Raw genomic sequence first — 17,283 nt, 5'->3', positions numbered from 1 at the left:
GTTATTTTAAAAGACGCAATGGAATCTTTCAGCTGCTCATTTACAATTACCACAGCTACGCAAGAGTACTTCCCTTTACATCTAATGTGAAGTCAAACTAAAAAACAGTTTGAACAAACCATTTGGAAGAGAGAAACTCCGATCCTTGGTAAATGCAGCGGCAGCAATGGAAATGCAAAATGAGACATGCAAATACAAGGCAAGTCTGTAGCAACAGCAAGGACAATGACTCTTCAGAATACTTTCCAGTTTTTTTAATCTCTTCTCCATTACCTTTGACTTCTCATACACTTCTGCCTCCAACTTAGAGCTTTTGTCTCCTCAAAAAGCTGCCTTTAGTGCACAGCCTGCTTTAAGTCACTGAGCTACTTCCTATTTCAGGCACCAGGAGATCCCAACGATAGCTGGTTCTCAGTAGTTTGATAGAGTTTTATCAGTGCTTCTGACCACATTAGAGCATTTCTCCAACTATGCTTAAGTGAGTGACTTCAGTCAATGCATTACAAGTATTAGAAACTGAAGAGCTTTATTCATTCTTTGGCAATTGCTTTCCACTTACTGTCAATGTTTTTGTTTTTCCCCTAACTGTATACAGGCCACAGCCTTTCAGGAATTGGATTTTTGGGTTTTAACATTAAAGCATTGTATTTTTCTCTATTGTTCTATACATTTCTGAAATTCATGACTCACAAAACCAAAACAGCAAAATGAAATCATGAAACCTGTCCTGGGTTCAAGGTACTGCTAAAGAAATTCATGAAAGTTGCTGATTTGCACCTGAAATTGCTTGGTCTTCCTGTAGCACTGCATTCCCCACAGTGCAACAGTCATCATCTTGTGGATAAATACACTTTACAGTAACAACTTAAAACATTCATATTATATTGACTGAACTGTTTGGTACTGCTGAAACAACCAAAAACAATCCCTTTCTCCTCTGATTTATCATGTCCAAACACTAGAGAAAGGCTGAAACACAGTTAAGACAGGCAAAGACGGATTTTGAGTGACATGAAAACTTCTTATCCCAGTCTGAAAGTGTCAATGAAGTAAACAGAATAAAACAAAGAGGTAAGGGGTGGTTAAAAACAATGGGTAAAACAGAAGAGGTATTTCATCTGGCTTAAGTAACAGAGAAGTTCAGGAAGTGCTTCCGTATGACCGGGTTTGGCTGAGACGGTGTCAGCACTCTCAGGTCTGCAACATGGCCAGGGCAGACATTTCGGCAGAGTGAAAGGGGCAGGGGAAGCAGCTCTTACAGCTGCAACTCTTACAAAGGACACTGACCTAGCTTCTGCAGGAAACTAATAGAGCCAAACAGAGATGAGCTGTAACAACTCTGGCCATGTATTTGCATCAAAGACATGAACATCCTGAATTCTGGAGAGATTAAGGCAAATTGTAGTCTAAGACTTGCAGCAGTGAATTATGTCTGAGTTGTAGTAGCCACAGTAAAAACAGCTGAGAGACATCTGACTGTCACAGCAATGGGGCAGAGCTGCATGGCACACATCCAACCCAGAGCACACAGGAGAGCGCAGGTGACCTGCGGCCAAGCACACAGGCTTCACTGGCAGCAGAAACAAATAGGAGTTCAGAAAAAAAGACAGTTGGACAAATGGCATGAACTGGACATTTGATCCAAGAAGAATTTTACAATCACCAAGACACTGAGCAGCTGTGAAGCCACATGTTTACAAGGCTTACACAGGCTGCAAGGTCTGTGGCCGTTCCAGTATTTGAGTAATTTGGTGTCTATTTAGTAAAGCACCGCTACAAGCCTAAAGTGGGCACCTAAGTCCTTCCAGAGCCCAAGCAATGTGTTAATATACTCTCCAGAAACAAGGCCTAACAGTTTAGCTACTGTACAGTTAAAATTCTGTTTAATGAATACGAAAGAACCCAGAAAGTGCTTGCTGAGGAATCTAATATGCCACATTACAGGTTATTTTTATAGTGTACAGCAGTGTCTGGCATTTTTCCCTATCATTTCATGGCACACTCAATATCTATTTACTAACTCAGCTGGAAACTAAGATTAATTTTATTTTTTGAGTTTTAAACATCTGTATTTAGAAAGCAAGCAGGAAATGATTCCTAATTATTAGTTTTGGAAAATAATTAATAGGTGAAATTTCTCAGAACCAAGTATTATAGCATCTGGAGGCAGAGCAGAACCTTTTCTCCTATGCTAAAGTTATTGTACAGTACTCATCATCTTTCCCCCCACACTGTGCTTTTTCATCCCTCTCAAAATAAGAGGCTGAAATTGCCAGACAGTCAACAAGCCCTAAGAAGTGGTACAAAATTCACACTTTTTTTTTTTTTTTTTTAAGGACAGGAAGATCTGGTTAAAAAAGGCCTAACATTACTATTGCTAGTGCTATCAGGAAGGTAGAACTGTTATCTTCAAGGGAAGACAAAACAAAGCCCAACTCACACAAAACAGGGTCAGCATCAAAAAGAAATAAACAACCAAAACCTCTGGGTGGTCTCTCTGTGGGTAAGCCAAACTCAACAGAAAGTTATTATAAGCTTTAGAAAGGCTCAAGTGATGCAGAGCCACAGACAAAGCTGGTGCGGGGCAGTTTGTTAACAGGGTGCTCCAGGGACAACAAGGATCTCCCCAGGAAGACTGATCTCAGGTGGAGTCACTCCCAGGTACTGGTGTGAAATGGCCAATATAAATGTCTCTCAAGCAAAGACATCACTGGCCTTCAAATGGAGGAGGGAAATCTTTTATTCTCACATGCTAGCAGAATTAGGGTAATGTGGCCAAACCTCAGGGTGTATGGACAATGCAGTTATGTAAGGTGTTTACAATCTCAAATTATTTTTAGTTTCAGGGCTGAATACAAAAGTTCTGAGCCACAAGAAGAGACAATCCTTTCATAGCCATCCTACTTCAACAGGAAAACCACTGGAAATGTTTCTGCTTTGTATTACTTTCTAAAAGTCACAATTTAAATTGAAACTATTTTTCTTCTCTTCAAATTCTGTAGAGCCTGAAACCAAATATTACTGTATCTAGCTAGTATAAAGGAGTGAGAAAGTGGAACCAAGTAGCCTGTTTCCTTTGTCTGGGTGAGAGAAACATGAAATACAGATCACAAATAACTAACATGCTTGAAATATTCTCTTAAATTTTTGTTTGTGTTATCTGAGAGACATTAAGAACATTTCTTTAAAATGTACTACACAACATTTTTACTGTTAATTTTTAAATTTCCTTTGTAAACAAATAACGTCTATCATGCCCATGTCTTTATAGTGCAGAATAATGGCAATACTGGGCCAGATAAGGCCACCTCCTAATCCAATCCCCCCTTCTCTGACACTGCCTGCCTGCCAGCCCCTGAGCAGCAAGAACAGAAACAGGGCAGGCACCCAAGGACACCTCCTGTGACAGAGCCACCCAGCTTCCAGCTGGCTGTGGTTTATGCATGTTTTGAACCAGCGTTTTCCTCTGTTTCATTCTGCTGCTTTGAACACCAACACTGTTTTCCCTCTTTTCAAATTTTCTATAATTGACCTAAATGTTCACTCAAAGGACTTCACGAAACTTAAAAGCTCTGCATATGCTTACAGTATCTCTTCATACACAGAAAGGAGAAGGGCTCAGTGAAGCCTGAGACACTGGATTATGTGAAACAAGATCCCTCTCATTTGAGTAAATTCTCTTCCACTGTGGTTTTATCAGTATCTCCTCTGACTCTGTAACAATTAGCAGCTCATAGGACACTGGAGGACAGATCTAAGGCTGAAGGGTAAATGCTTTTCTGTGCTGCCTGTTACAGAACGACTTCAAGTATCCTGCAAATACCCCTGGACATGGCTGTGCTTTTTTCATCTCCAGGGGTGTGTCTGTGTGGCTTCCAGACAGCTTAAAATGGAGATATTATTTCTATGCTTTTTCTGCTGGTGAATTAGATGGGCAACTCAGAGTTAATCCCACCTGATGGTTGACATACCATGTGGGAAAAGACCTAAACACAATTTGGGATTTCACTGTGTCTGCAAGGGAAAAAAAGACTTGATGTCTCCATAATGCTCCTCACAGCTGACGTCCTGGTGAGGGGTAGAGCAGAAGAGCTGGAAGCATTTAAAGTTTTAATTGTATGTTGAGTTACAAGGTGGGAGTGAACTCAGCACTACACTCAATAAAATGTCTGGTTCAGTAATAAAACAGCAGCTGTGTGTTTAAACTTTGTCCTTGCACCTGTCATCGTTTATCTGCATTGTGTGGAACAGCCAGAAAAGGACGCTTTTTGATTTTTGCAGGACTGTATTAATCTTACTGAATATATCAAATATATTCAAGGACCAGCATTAATACTATGACTCTACCAAACAAACCTAACAACACTGTAAGGGGAGAAAGATTTTCATGTCAGCAATGTTTTTGATAGACCAAGACCCAGAAATACTACTTTACCTGAGACTGTGCATTGACATTGGCCCGATTTGTAACCAACACTTTGACTACTTCTGCTTGCCCAGCGAGGGATGCTATGTGCAATGCTGTGTTTCCTTTCTGAAATGAGAGAGTGATATTTGAAAAGAGTACAAAACTTGAAAACATGACAATGCTTTCAAGAACACGGTCCAGTCTAATATATACAGTATTTCTTTGGATAAAATACTCTTACTGAGTATTTCCAATGACTAAGTTGATTCTAGAAGATACAGAAACCTACACATGGAGACCTAAACAGAAATGTACAATTTGTTGAGTAAATCGCATCCCTAATAATCTGTGACACTTACCATAATCTAAAATGTTTCTATAAGGATCCTTGAGACTGTTTCACTAGTGGGAAATGGACAATTAGTGCTACAGTAATGTCTGTAATCAGTTGGCCAACACCTTGCACCCATGGCATAAGCGTGAACAAAAGAACAATTAGATAGGCCTGACTAACCTTTGTCGCTGCATCCACGCTGGCACCTCGCTGTATCAGTTCAGAGACAACTTCTACGTGCCCTTCTTTGGAAGCGAGATGGAGAGCATTCAACCCATTCTATTTAAAAATATAAGGGAAAAAAAGAAAATGAAACACAAAAGACTGAACCTGGTTTTCCGTTGCACCAAACACAACATCAGGAGATGAAAGATTACATCCCAGTGAGAGGGCTGTTTCCAAAAACTATTATTATGTGAACTTTACAACTAGATAGCAATGACAGAGTATGAACTAAGTCAGGACATGCTAGTTCTGGGGTTTCAAGTTCCGTATGCTGTCCCATGACCTGATGTAAAACAAATGAAATGAAAGAATGCTAAAGAGCACAACATTAGTTAAGTGGAATTGAAATGATGTCTTGGTAAGGGGTAAAAACAAAAGTTTCACTTGGGTAAGATACGTAAACATGGCTCATCAAAAAACAAACATAAGTTATCGCTGACATGAAGCGCAAATATATAAACAGATGCGAGAAAGAGGGAGAGAGCATATCAAGCAAATTTCATGAAAGTATTTTTCAACCTGATTAGAAATGTTGATGTCCACTCCACTTTTTAAGTAGTCAAGAGCCTTTTCCAAGTTGCCAGCTCGAGCAGCTCTCAAGTAACTTGCATTCGTGTCAGACTAGAAGAAAGAAGGAAAAACTCTATTAGAAATTACAGCACCATATAGAAATATATTCCCTTGACAGAGAAGTTACTTACGACACAATGTATTGTGCACACATTTAACTAGACAGGGAAGGATTTCAAACTGAGTTATCAAATATGGGTTAAATCCTGCCCTCCTTGCTTATGCAAACTCCCTGTGGTGTAAACAGGTTTTCCACCTGACTAGGCAGCACCACGTTTGACTTCAGATATAAACGTCAATTATGCAGCACTGTCTAACACACAAGTCTAGTAGCCAGGGACACATCTGGTACTCAGCAAGGAAGACAAACATGGTGAGACTCAGGATAGGACTCCATGGAAACCATTCTGCTCTTTCCAACAGAGCTGCATCATCTTCAACATCGAAGCTGAACAGACTAGACCAGTACTATGAGATCTTACATGACAGATTAAAAAGCAAAATACTCTGTGTTGAAAGGCTGGACTACCTGAATGAAAACCATGATTCTATGAGATAAGGCATTTTACAATCTAGTGACTTGATAATGTTTTATTTTCCCCATTCTCCCTCATTTTATGGCACATTTTATTTACAATATTTGTCCACATTTCAGTGAAGTAATCAGAAATCCCTAGGTACAATGCCATTATCTCTTCACTGCATATTAATTTTTTTTTCAGATCTTCTTTTCAGGATGGCTTTCAAATTTGCTTTATTATGACCTCAGCTTGAATGTCAGGATGGCAGAAAGGATGGTTAAGTCATGAAAGAGATCGCTGAAAAGTAATTCCCATCCCCAGAGGGTTTTAACAATGAGTTATGCAAATAATCACAAAGAATGGTTTAGATAATGCTGATCCTGCCTTGGAGCAAGTGGAATGAACGGTGTTAGCTTTCAAGAGGGACAAAATCATATAATCTTTGATTTTATCTGTACCAGAGCTTCCCCTGCCATCTTGGGAAGTCAACGCATCTTTTTGTGCCTGAGAGGAACTGTCACGTTTTTTCTCAGTATCATTTCATCACAGGCTTCCATCACTGCAGCTTTAAATGCTCTAAGATCCTGTAAGGTTCTAAAAGAATGCAGTGATTACCTTTGGCGGAACAAAATAAAGGCAGTAACTGCTGAAATATAAAACATCCTGGCACCAACACTCAGTCACTTATCCAGCACTTAACTGATTTTTTTCATTCCCCATTTTCTAGATTTGCTATAGACTTTTCTCCTCTCCTGTCAATGCAGCTGCTGCAAACTGGATGTTCTGTTCAAGCACTGCCTCCAAGCCAATCTGAAGTCACTTTCTCATGCAGGATGAAGCAATCCTGGGCATAATGACAGCAAAACAGCAAGCTGCATGAAGACGGCTTTCCTGCTTGCACAGGGACAAGCTACAAAGCTCTTTCACTAGTACTTTCAATAAGAGAAGCTCTCTCTTTGAAGGACAGAACCACTACTTACAGACTCTTCATTTTCTTCTAAGTTCTGTCCACACAGCATTATACTTTTGATGTTTAATCACTAATGTACGATCTTCTCTGCTCTTAATTTTTATTTTCCAAGCACACCATGCTGATCATTACAATTGAATACAAATCAATTTCTGTGATATGCTTCCAACAAAACAGTCCTCAAATACCAATGTTCAGTTCGGCTCTATCCAAAGCAAGGTGCTACTACAAGCTGCATGGTGAGAACTGTAAAGAATATGGGGAAAAATAGCTGCCTGGAGAGACACAGTAGAACAATGGCATTTGGAAGATCATCTGAACCGTGCGATGCAGATTATTACAGGAGACAGGCCATTTTCTCAGTGCTTAGCAACAGCAGTCATTGGGGTAAAAAACAGGTCAGCACTTTATCAGCATTACCAAAGGTATGAGGAAGGGCTTAATAGACCAGGAGCCTTTTTTGTCACAGCGCAATGGCATGTCTGTTTGGCACAGTCAGCAGGTGGACGATAATTAACATCAGCTGTTTACAGCTGCTTCTGGGTGGGGAAGCGATGCACCAGACAAGCTTGCTATGAAAAATCAGTTCCAGCTAGTCACATTAATTCCTGCCAGACAAGAAACATGCTGGTACTCAGAAACATTTGAACCTTTCTATTTGCTCAAGCAAAATGCAGGGAAATGGAAAAAAAAAAAAAAAAGGAGGAAGAAGGAATGATAAATGGCTAATATTCACGTTAATGGCAAACTGCTGTCTCACTGCAGAGGAACAGCAGTGCTAGTGTCTTTTAAGGACTTCTCCTGGAAGCACTTGTTCTATAAGGAGGGAGGACAAAGGTTAGGTCACACTCCCAGCGTGGGGATGTATAAAAATGTTTCGAGTCAAGCCAGCTCAGGTGCTGCTAAGTGATGCACCGATCTATTCCTGAAAGCCCTCAAGCCAAGAGAATGCCTCCCTTTGCCAGTCACCACTGAGAACTCGCTTGTTTTGCTCAAATTAACAGCAACAGCCCTGCCAGCAGCAGCCAGGTGAGGCAGGTTGGGGGGGACAGAGCCACGCTTACCAGCTCTCACTGTGCAAACCAGGAAGAACAGTGCAGACGTGCAGAGGCACTGCAGTAAGAACCTGGAAGCACCCAGAGAAATTGCCACTCAGAACACGTTGGGGCTAACAAAAACTCTCCTACACTTCAGGTGGTCTGAGCTGGCACTCCCAGCTTCCACACTAACGGCTTCCAGTTGCTTGAATGTGATGGAGCTCGTGTGAAAATGCACGAGCTGCCTTCACAGCCAGGGTGTAACACATCCCTATGTACTGAGAAAGGCAATAGCAATGCTGTTCTAGCTACAAGTGCAGAGCACAGCACTGTATGGGCTGCTGCAGGGAAAGTTAACTCCATCCCAGCCAGACCCAGTACACTAACCTTGGCCAAAGCTCCGAAGTCCACAGACTGAGTAAAAATTCACCCTTTTTAGGGCACCAACCACAGAAATTTTGAGGGGACAACAAATTGACGTTGTATAATTGTGCAGAAAGTTCAACAGGGCTTCTGGGATTCTCTCCATCCATTATGGTCTCTGCCATAAGCAGAAACACGCAGTAACATCAGACAGAAAAGTGAGCCAGCATCTTTGGAAACCGAAATCAATTCAAGCCTCTCTAAAAGCAGCACTGCCAGCTTCCAGTTTCCCTATGACTAAGGCATTATTTCAGACCTACTCCAATGGAGAAGAGTCTTACAAGCTTTTTCTATCTTACAAAATGACTTGAATACTCTTGTTTTTAAGGCATTCCATTTCCAAAAACCAGGAGAACTAACAAACCATATGCAACTTTTACAAAAGCTAAGCACAGAGGTCAATCACCTCCTTTCCCAATTAAACAAGCAAATGCACAAAAACAGTTTTAACAAGGAAAATACTGTTCAGTGACTGCAATCAAGAACTCATGGGGGCAAGCTCCACAGCACCTGGAGCAACCTTTCAAAGATGACAAAAAGATTTTGCATTCCAGAATCACGGGCAGCAGCCAACTTCTCACCTGAACAAGGAGGGTGAAATCAGAAGGTGAAATTCCACTTAAATATGGGTTACCCTGCAGTGCTAATGGTGCTCTCCCACCTTCTATGATTTGCATGCTGAGTGCAGTATTACAATAGTACGGTTTAAGCTCCTAATCTGCTCCAAGTCTTGGGACTTGCAAGTGGTATCTACTGTTGCTTGTGGACTGGAGAAACATATTTTACAGTTTACGGTCACTTCTCAGTTTTATATTCCACCATCATTTCAGCCAAACCCACTGAATTTCCAGAACACAGCCATATACAGAAAAGTTTCAAATAGAACAAGATGCAAAGCCACCAAAATAAATCAGCTGCAACTGACACAAATCAATTAAATCCCATCCTTCCCCAAACCTGGGGCAAATAAGCCCATCCCAGAAAATGGCAGAGAGACCAGTAGATGTGAACTTTGCTTGTCTAAGCTGTCTGCTTATTATAGCTGACCAGAAATCATCCATCTGGATTTCTAATGAAAAAAAACATTTTTACACAAAATCTATTTCTAGTATTATCATAATATTTTTATTTTGCACTGGGGCAGTAAGAAAATACATGCACTAGACTTCTGAGTCATCCTGCGTTGAACTACTTTATTCAATAAAAGGGCAATATTGTATTTTGATAGTCCACAGCTGAACTGCAGAGCTGCTACATACAGTTCAGGTGCCTCACGTGCCTTTTCTGCCCCTGTCGCAGTAGAGCTCACATGGCGTTTGGGAGTTTCAAGTCACAGGGATACTTCAGTGACTCGTGGTGATACAGTTCAACAGTGAGAACCAGCCGACAGAGGCAAACAAGGGTATGAGGCAACAGAACTACCACTTCCATGATTCACAGACCAGGACGGAAACTTTAAAAAAAAAAAAAAAAAAGAGAGAAATTGATCAAAAAACATCAAACCGAAACCTTCACATTTCTGGGCCTAAAATTTTCTCGTCTTTACATTTCTATTTTAAGCCTAAATTCGATATTTAAAATTATTTTCTTTTCCAAATACTACAATGAAATGGAGAAGTGCCGTTTCCTATTGGCACTTTTTTGCTTAAGACAGAGACTCTTGGAGTCCCTGATAGAGCCTATAATTGCCACTGCATTGCATAGGCAGGAACAGCATCAGAGCTGAGGCTCAAATCACTGAAGGATTTTAGAGTCCAAATAAGTTTAACAATAATGTTAGTAATTATTTATCCAGATTGTCATCATGCCTGGGAGCCCATGTAAAAGGCTGGTCAAGGACCTGTTATGTTAAATGCATTAAATAATGCAGTAAGGAACAAAAGAGGTTTACACGTGGGACAGTCAGGCAGGTAAGTGCTCCCTGGTGGGTCACTGCTCTTTCACAGCCACCTCCACTTCCCACCCTAGCCGGTGTCTGAAAGACAAGTTGCCTACAGACAGCACATCTACAGGGCATTTCCTTAACGGACCTAAAAAAACCCCTCCATTCTTAATTATTCAAACCTCAATATTCCCAAGAGGCATCCTGTATGCTAGCATTCTATTCAGATCCCCCACTTCCTTTTTTTTTTTTTTTTTTAATCAATCCCAATATGAAATGAAGATGAGAATTTGCTTGTGATTCTCCACAGTCTTGACAAATACCAAGAGAACAACAGGCATGGGATATACATCAAAACAGCCTGAACCTCAGATGTTCTTACACTCAGCCACGAAGATTGCAGCCCTTCTTCTTGTGCATTCGGCACAGGCTTTATCCCCTAAAGCGTTTCACTGCTCTCTGTTGTGTTCCCTATGGATACTGCCTTTTCATTCTCTATATCCAGACCTAAATTAGTATCATTGTTCTTACAATTGTTTTCATTCTTGGAGACACACACCTCAGATCCTGCGCACAGCATTTACTTCTGGAATGGCAGACAGTATTTCATAAATAGTGGATTTATGAGAGTACCAGCATTGATGTGTGCATAATAACAAGCATTTTCTTCATAGATGTTAAGACTTGTTTCTTCCCCGCTGTACTTTCTGGAAGAAAAAGGAACCATTTCTGGTTTTAAAAAATGCATAAATGCAGACTGGCTAATGAACAGAGCGCTTATGCAATGCACACGTTTTTTTTGTGTATTCCCCTTCCATGTCCTACAGTGCAACTCACCTCTCTAACACAAAGCATGAAGACGAACTCGCAAGGCTGCCTGCAGCCCTGAGGAGGTTTCCCAGTCTGGAGCTCGTTTTAACAGCATTCATCCCAGGGATGTCTCTGGAAAGGGCTGAGGCTGGATGAGCTGTGCTGGCAACAGCGCTCCACTTCCCAGCCCTTCTTTACCCTATGGCCCTCTAGTCCCTGTGACATGCAAGGGTAAGACCTGAGACCATTGCCCTGTTTTGAAGAAAAGCTATGTAAGTAAGTTAAAAACACTCTTGTTACAGGAAAGAGTAATTCTTAAGTCAGTTGGATACTACCTTAAGCCTCCATTTTAAAACAGAAAATGCTGATGCTGACTCACACTAGCAAATACGTATTCAGCAAGTGCTCACAGTGAAGTAAGAGGGTATTTATCATGAGTAAAGACAGAATCTGTTAGCAAATATCGCACCGACTGTCAGCCCAAGTTTTGGCTTGGCTTTTCCATGGGAATAGAGAGGGTCCCTCCAGAAAACTGAGAGCTTATGTATTATTTAGCAGACCCCTACGGTGTAAAGCCATTATCTTCAACATGCACAGCCCCTCTCCCATACTGACAGTATTTTTATTATGGCTCATCCCTTTTGCCTTTGTGTTCTGCTTACAGTGACTTCTTTTTCAGATTAAAAATCCGGACTTTTTTTTTTTTTTTTTTTGCATTGAGAGCAGGGTTTTGTTTCTCACTCCATCTTTAACAGTAGCTGTTGTGAAGGGAAACCCCCAGCAGGTTCCCATTGTGCTGGAGCAGGATGCATTCTGGCTTGAGTCCCAACAAAAAGATGCTAACGATGCCTAACATTTGTTGCGGGGGGGGGGGGGGGGGGGGGGGGGGGGGGGGGTTGGGTAAGCAATGACCTTATTTTAAGTGAACTTATGTTACTTCCATTTGGAAACGTGCTCAATAAAATTAGTCTTGCAGGAGCATGAGATGACCTGAGAAAACAGCTGATAGCGTGTGTGCTTATTTTGGTAAGGGTGGGCTTTCTGCAACTGACAGATTTTTTCTTTGGTGCAAGGCCCAACTCTGACAGGTAAGAAGCACTACACTGGAAACTGGAGGTCCTCAGCATTTCCTACATTTTGCTCCTATGTTAATTTAGGATTTTCCTCCAGGCAAATGTCTTACATTCACTTGGTAAGGGATAAATATTTCAGTTAAATTACACAGGCCTGTTAACAGCAATAGCTGAACCAAGTGAACTAAGCTGGCCATATGATTTTCTAGGGGAGATTCTTCATCCCTTCACCCTCCTACCTCGTAACTAAATCTGCATTAGAAAATTTCACTTGCATCTTCTTCAGTAGAAAAGGGGCTGGTTGGATGGAATGGATGATAAAGTGTTCTCTGTGCAAACAACTAAGGCTATACTCATGCTTTACATACCACACCACAGTGTTTTCTTCTGATAAGAATGTGACAGCCTGGGGCCAACTGCTATCTGCAGTTCTGCTGTTAATTATCCTTCAGAGATGCTCTTGTGGCACAGCCTTAAAAACAACCACAGGGCGAGAGGAAAAGCTTCATTCCCACTGCCTGAAAATTCAAAGGATACATCCTTTGGCTAGGGAAAGCTAGCTATTTTAAATATGATTGTAGAATTATAAATGATTTAATTACTGGTCAAAAAACAAAATCCCTCCACTTGTTTGTCTTATCATGGAATTTAATCACCAGTTTTCTTGGTCGTATTATTGTACTATGCATGATAAACTAGCCAAAATATTGTACTATTTACTATGTCCCCATAACTTGCCCTATTTGAACTATGTAACTGTGATCCAATTTCCAACAGTTAAAAAAAAAGTTTCACTGGTTTCAGGCTGTGTGAAATCCCTCTTCTTGGTCATACCTGTGGAGACTAAAGTATCTCATATTTCTGCAGCAATTGCACCTGACTTCACAATCAACAGTACTTGCAACTACAAGGGCTCTATCCCTTTGCAGTAGTCAACCTAATATGTTTACAGAGAAAAAAATATTACAAGAAAAATAACACATTTAATCAGTCCAAGCAGTTTTCAAGATGTATTTTAGATTCTGCTCCTCCCTTCTAGAAATCTTAGACCAAAACAGGAAAAAAAAACAACGCAAACAAAGAAGTTTCTTTCCTTATTGGACCACAAGACAATGTAAGGCTGACATGCAGATTTAGCATGTATCTTTTTGAAGATCATTTACAAAACCCTAGCTGTCTCTGCAAAGTGCTGAATCTGTGCTCAGTGTTACCACTGAAAATGAGCCACCTGTATTTGAGCAGAAGATGGCTGAAAAGGACCCAGACCAGGTCAGGCTGGGGCACACAAGAACATTTCACACTTCCCAGTGCAAGAGGTGTTTATGACTGCCTTTAACAGTATCAGGAGGCCTGGGGTGAGTTGTTTGCATGCAATGACAAACATCTCCTGTGAAGCTGTGACGCAGCTCTCCTCCTGTACAAGTTGCCTGGACTTTACTCATGCGGTCTTCTCCAGTGGACAATAAATCTAGCCATTCATGAGAACTGTGATGCAACTAATCCTGCCCTGGGTGTCTTTAAATGTCTGAATGACTGCTTCCTGAGGGAACTCAAACACAGAATGGAAATGGAAAGCAGCTGTTACTCTTTCTGTTTCTACAAAGAGTGAAGGTGTGTGATTTCCAAGGCACAAAAGACATGCACAGAGTTAAATGGGAAACCCTTGCAGAACATCCACATTACATGGATGTTATGTTCAACATGTTTATACCTGCTGAAAATCCCCCTAAAGCTGCCATTTCCATCCATAGTAGTTACTTGTCACCACAGATATTCAACAAATACAGAACAATTTAACTGGAATTCTAATTAATGTCTGACAACCCCATAAAAAGCACCTGAAATGACATCAAAGCAATCCCCCAGGGCCAATGTTCAGACAGGAGGCAAGGGTCTATGCAACTTGCAATCCTCTTTGCCAGCTTGCACTGATGAGGTTTTCAGACTCTAAAAACACAATTTTGATGTGTCGGCTTCCCCTGAAGAATTTATGAAAACATTTACAAGTATGAATGTGTTAAATTAGTGACACCAAAAGCAAGATCCTCATTTTTCTGGACTACAAATTGACATACATCTGCACAACTACACAGACTGAGTATGCATGAACAAACAATAAATCATGAAAATTTTCTTTTAATGGGAAAATATCATCCCTTTAGTACTGACTTTTGAGCTATGAGACCACCCTGTGTGAAAATACAAACCTGAACAACAAGGTAAATTGGGACACACTGTTCAAGATCATAAAAGCAGAGAAATCACTGGTTTTACCAGTGAGTCCATGTACTACGTTAGGACCAACTCAAATATATTATCAATGAAAAGCATCCAGTACAGTTTAGGACAAAAACATTTCAGCATCTAAAATTCAAAATTTGTTCTCTGGTCTGACAGCCTCAGCTTCTTGAAGTTTGTTTCAAACTCTGGGAAGCAACTCCTAAGTCTGCAATGACTCATCTCTTACTCTCTGAAGTTTTGTTTTCGTGCACTTTTAAGTATGAAGTAAATCACTGACTTTCCTAACTGCTTTTGCAGTCACAAAGAGCTAGAGAAAGGCTGGATATGCTCAGAGGGTTTCTTCTTATGTTTATATTCACCACAAGATAACAACTCTCTTATATGTCAAGGCAGATGAGACGCCATTGATCCACTCCCTGCTATTTTTCTCTCAGAAACTGGGTACACAATGAGCACAGAGGTAATTTCAGCACATCTCAGGCTCAAATTTAAAGCCATTGCTGTGCCAAAATCGCATTGTTCAGATCACTGAATGAAGGCATGAATTATGACCATTGGTCCACCTCCTGTTCTAACCTGTGTACCTAGTTCTGGAATCAGGATCCAGAAAGGAGAGGAAAAAAATAAACAACCCTATTTAAAACATTTTAAAAGCGTACTTACTTGTAATTTCAGATACATCCCCTCTGAAGTTAACGGTAGAAATAATGGTAGAGCATAAGCCTAAATCAGATAATATTGCTGACTTTGACCAAATAAAATCTCCCTCCCTAAAGTGAGCTCTCTGCAAGACTACTAAGTAAACATGCTTCAATCAGATGTGGTTAAGTGAAATTTACTGGTGATAAAGTAGAGTGAACTGCATGTCAGTGCTTAATACAACTTTTCTTTAAATAAACTGCAGGAAATAAACTATATGGACAGGCCACTGAACTTCTTTTAGACAAACTAAGAGCTTTTACTACAATGAAGCTGGAATTTTCCTGCTGTTTCTACGTTTCCATTTTATACCCTCATTCAAACCAAAATAATTCTGCCTTGGAAGTTTGATCATTATTAAATCAAAAGATTGTTTGAGGATAACTGGTCAAGCCATTTCTGAAGTGGCAATAATATATGCACCAACACATCCATTTACACTACAAGTATCACAAATCCCACATGCAATTAAAGTGTGCACTTTTGTGGGCTTAAGAGGCATTTGAACGGCTAGTTGTAAAGCTATCTAGTTTAAAAGCTTTGATACTTTTCACTCAGGATCCTTACAGGATTCACAAACCTCTACCAGTTTATAAGTGCCAACCATACAGGTTTCTTAGCGGGGATTATAACCTCTGACAGAAGCAAAGAGCATCTTCCAATTTACACACCTGCATACCTTGCTTTTCTGGCTGGAAAAGCCCATGTGGCTCATGTGACAGATACAGAATCCGAGGGGTCAGTGGGAATTACCAAAGAGCTTCCAGGTACTAAGATGACTCCCAGGGCAAGATTTGCAACACAACACATAAACCTGATAACAGTCAGTTCTGCAGGGCTGGTTAGAGGCATCACATGAGCTTTGTAATAGCAGTTCACTTTAGCAGAGCTTGTAACATTTACAGAACAATCTGTCCTGGCCTCTTTGTATAGACCTGCTGTGAAATATATATGGCCTGGTACAATGAGAAGCTATCAATGGAACCAATAAATCAACAGATTCAAACACACCCCAGGGCCAGAGGCTGGCTGAGGTACCTGTGGTTGTTCAGGAGAAAAACCTGGCTAGCGCTTCTCAAACTCATGAGGACATTTGTACACAGTAGAGGTAACAGCTTTTAAACGTAGGAGCTGAGCAGCCTGCCGGGAGACAAGTTTATGTTCAGGCCAAAGACGCCTGAGTCCTATTAGAGAATAGCACCAGTGGATACTATGGGTGGCGTTGTCTTGGCCACACTGTTCTATGGGAGCTGAATTCCCCCACCAAACACAACCTGCCTTTATCTTGTTTTGGTGGGATTCTGCTGTCGTGGATATGACCCAGTAACTCCTGATCCATTCGAATCCACCCCGCTGCTATCAACCACAAAAGCATGGCAGAGCAAGCCACAGCAGGAATTATGCAGGGTGCTTGTCTGCTGCACACAGAGAAAACAGTACGTTTTGCTCCTCACTCCGCACATTCCAGATTTGAGAATTAACCCAGATACCAATGGGAAAATTGCTTTTCCCAGCCTAAGCACTGAAATCAGCAAGCAAGAACTACAAATCACACAGCCCTTCGATTGTTATCAGCAGTTTTAAACTAGAATCAAGCACTGCTTCTAAACACAGAGCTCTGTTTTGAAAAAGGAGTCTGACCCACCAGTGGGGCAACAGCTGCCTTGTCTGCCTGGATGACCGCAGAGGCTAGTACAACCAGGCTCTGTCTAGGGTCAGGGTTTACAGGTACCAACAGGATGAAGCCAGTGAGTAACACCGAGAACAATCTTAGCTCTACAGGTATTCTGAGGTGAACAGAGAGGGAAAGAGAATATAACATTGCTTGCTTTTATTCTTCAGGTGAGAAAAAGATGACCAAGTATACAGACAAATCACAGGTTTGGAGTCCTTTTGAAGAACTCTGTTAATTTGAATATCAAGGGAGGTACTTCAGCTTTTTTTTTTTTTGACAAAAATAAAAACAACAGAACTATTTGAACATTTTACTTCACCTTAACCAGACTTCATAGTTTATTATCATGTGAAAATGACCACTGTTTCTTAGCATGGTCATGAAGTACGTTTGAAGAACATCACTGTTTAATCAA

General features: G+C 40.8%; 1 protein-coding gene across 1 annotated transcript in view; it reads right to left on the bottom strand.

Moving 5' to 3' along the window:
- The window catches only part of ANK3 (ankyrin 3), a 144,056-nt gene extending 139,111 nt beyond the window's left edge, over positions 1-4,945 (bottom strand). Inside the window, exons 1-2 of the mRNA XM_050711894.1 lie at positions 4,923-4,945; positions 4,436-4,534 (exon numbers count right to left, since the gene is read on the bottom strand). The gene's annotated coding sequence lies outside the window, so the exon portion shown is untranslated. The remainder of the gene's footprint in view (positions 1-4,435; positions 4,535-4,922) is intronic.
- Positions 4,946-17,283: the final 12,338 nt, after the last annotated feature.

The sequence above is a fragment of the Cygnus atratus genome, chromosome 7, assembly GCF_013377495.2.
Source record: "Cygnus atratus isolate AKBS03 ecotype Queensland, Australia chromosome 7, CAtr_DNAZoo_HiC_assembly, whole genome shotgun sequence".
Taxonomy (NCBI): domain Eukaryota; kingdom Metazoa; phylum Chordata; class Aves; order Anseriformes; family Anatidae; genus Cygnus; species Cygnus atratus.
The sequence above is the reverse complement of the archived record's forward strand: the minus strand, read 5'-3'. Positions and strand labels throughout refer to the sequence as shown.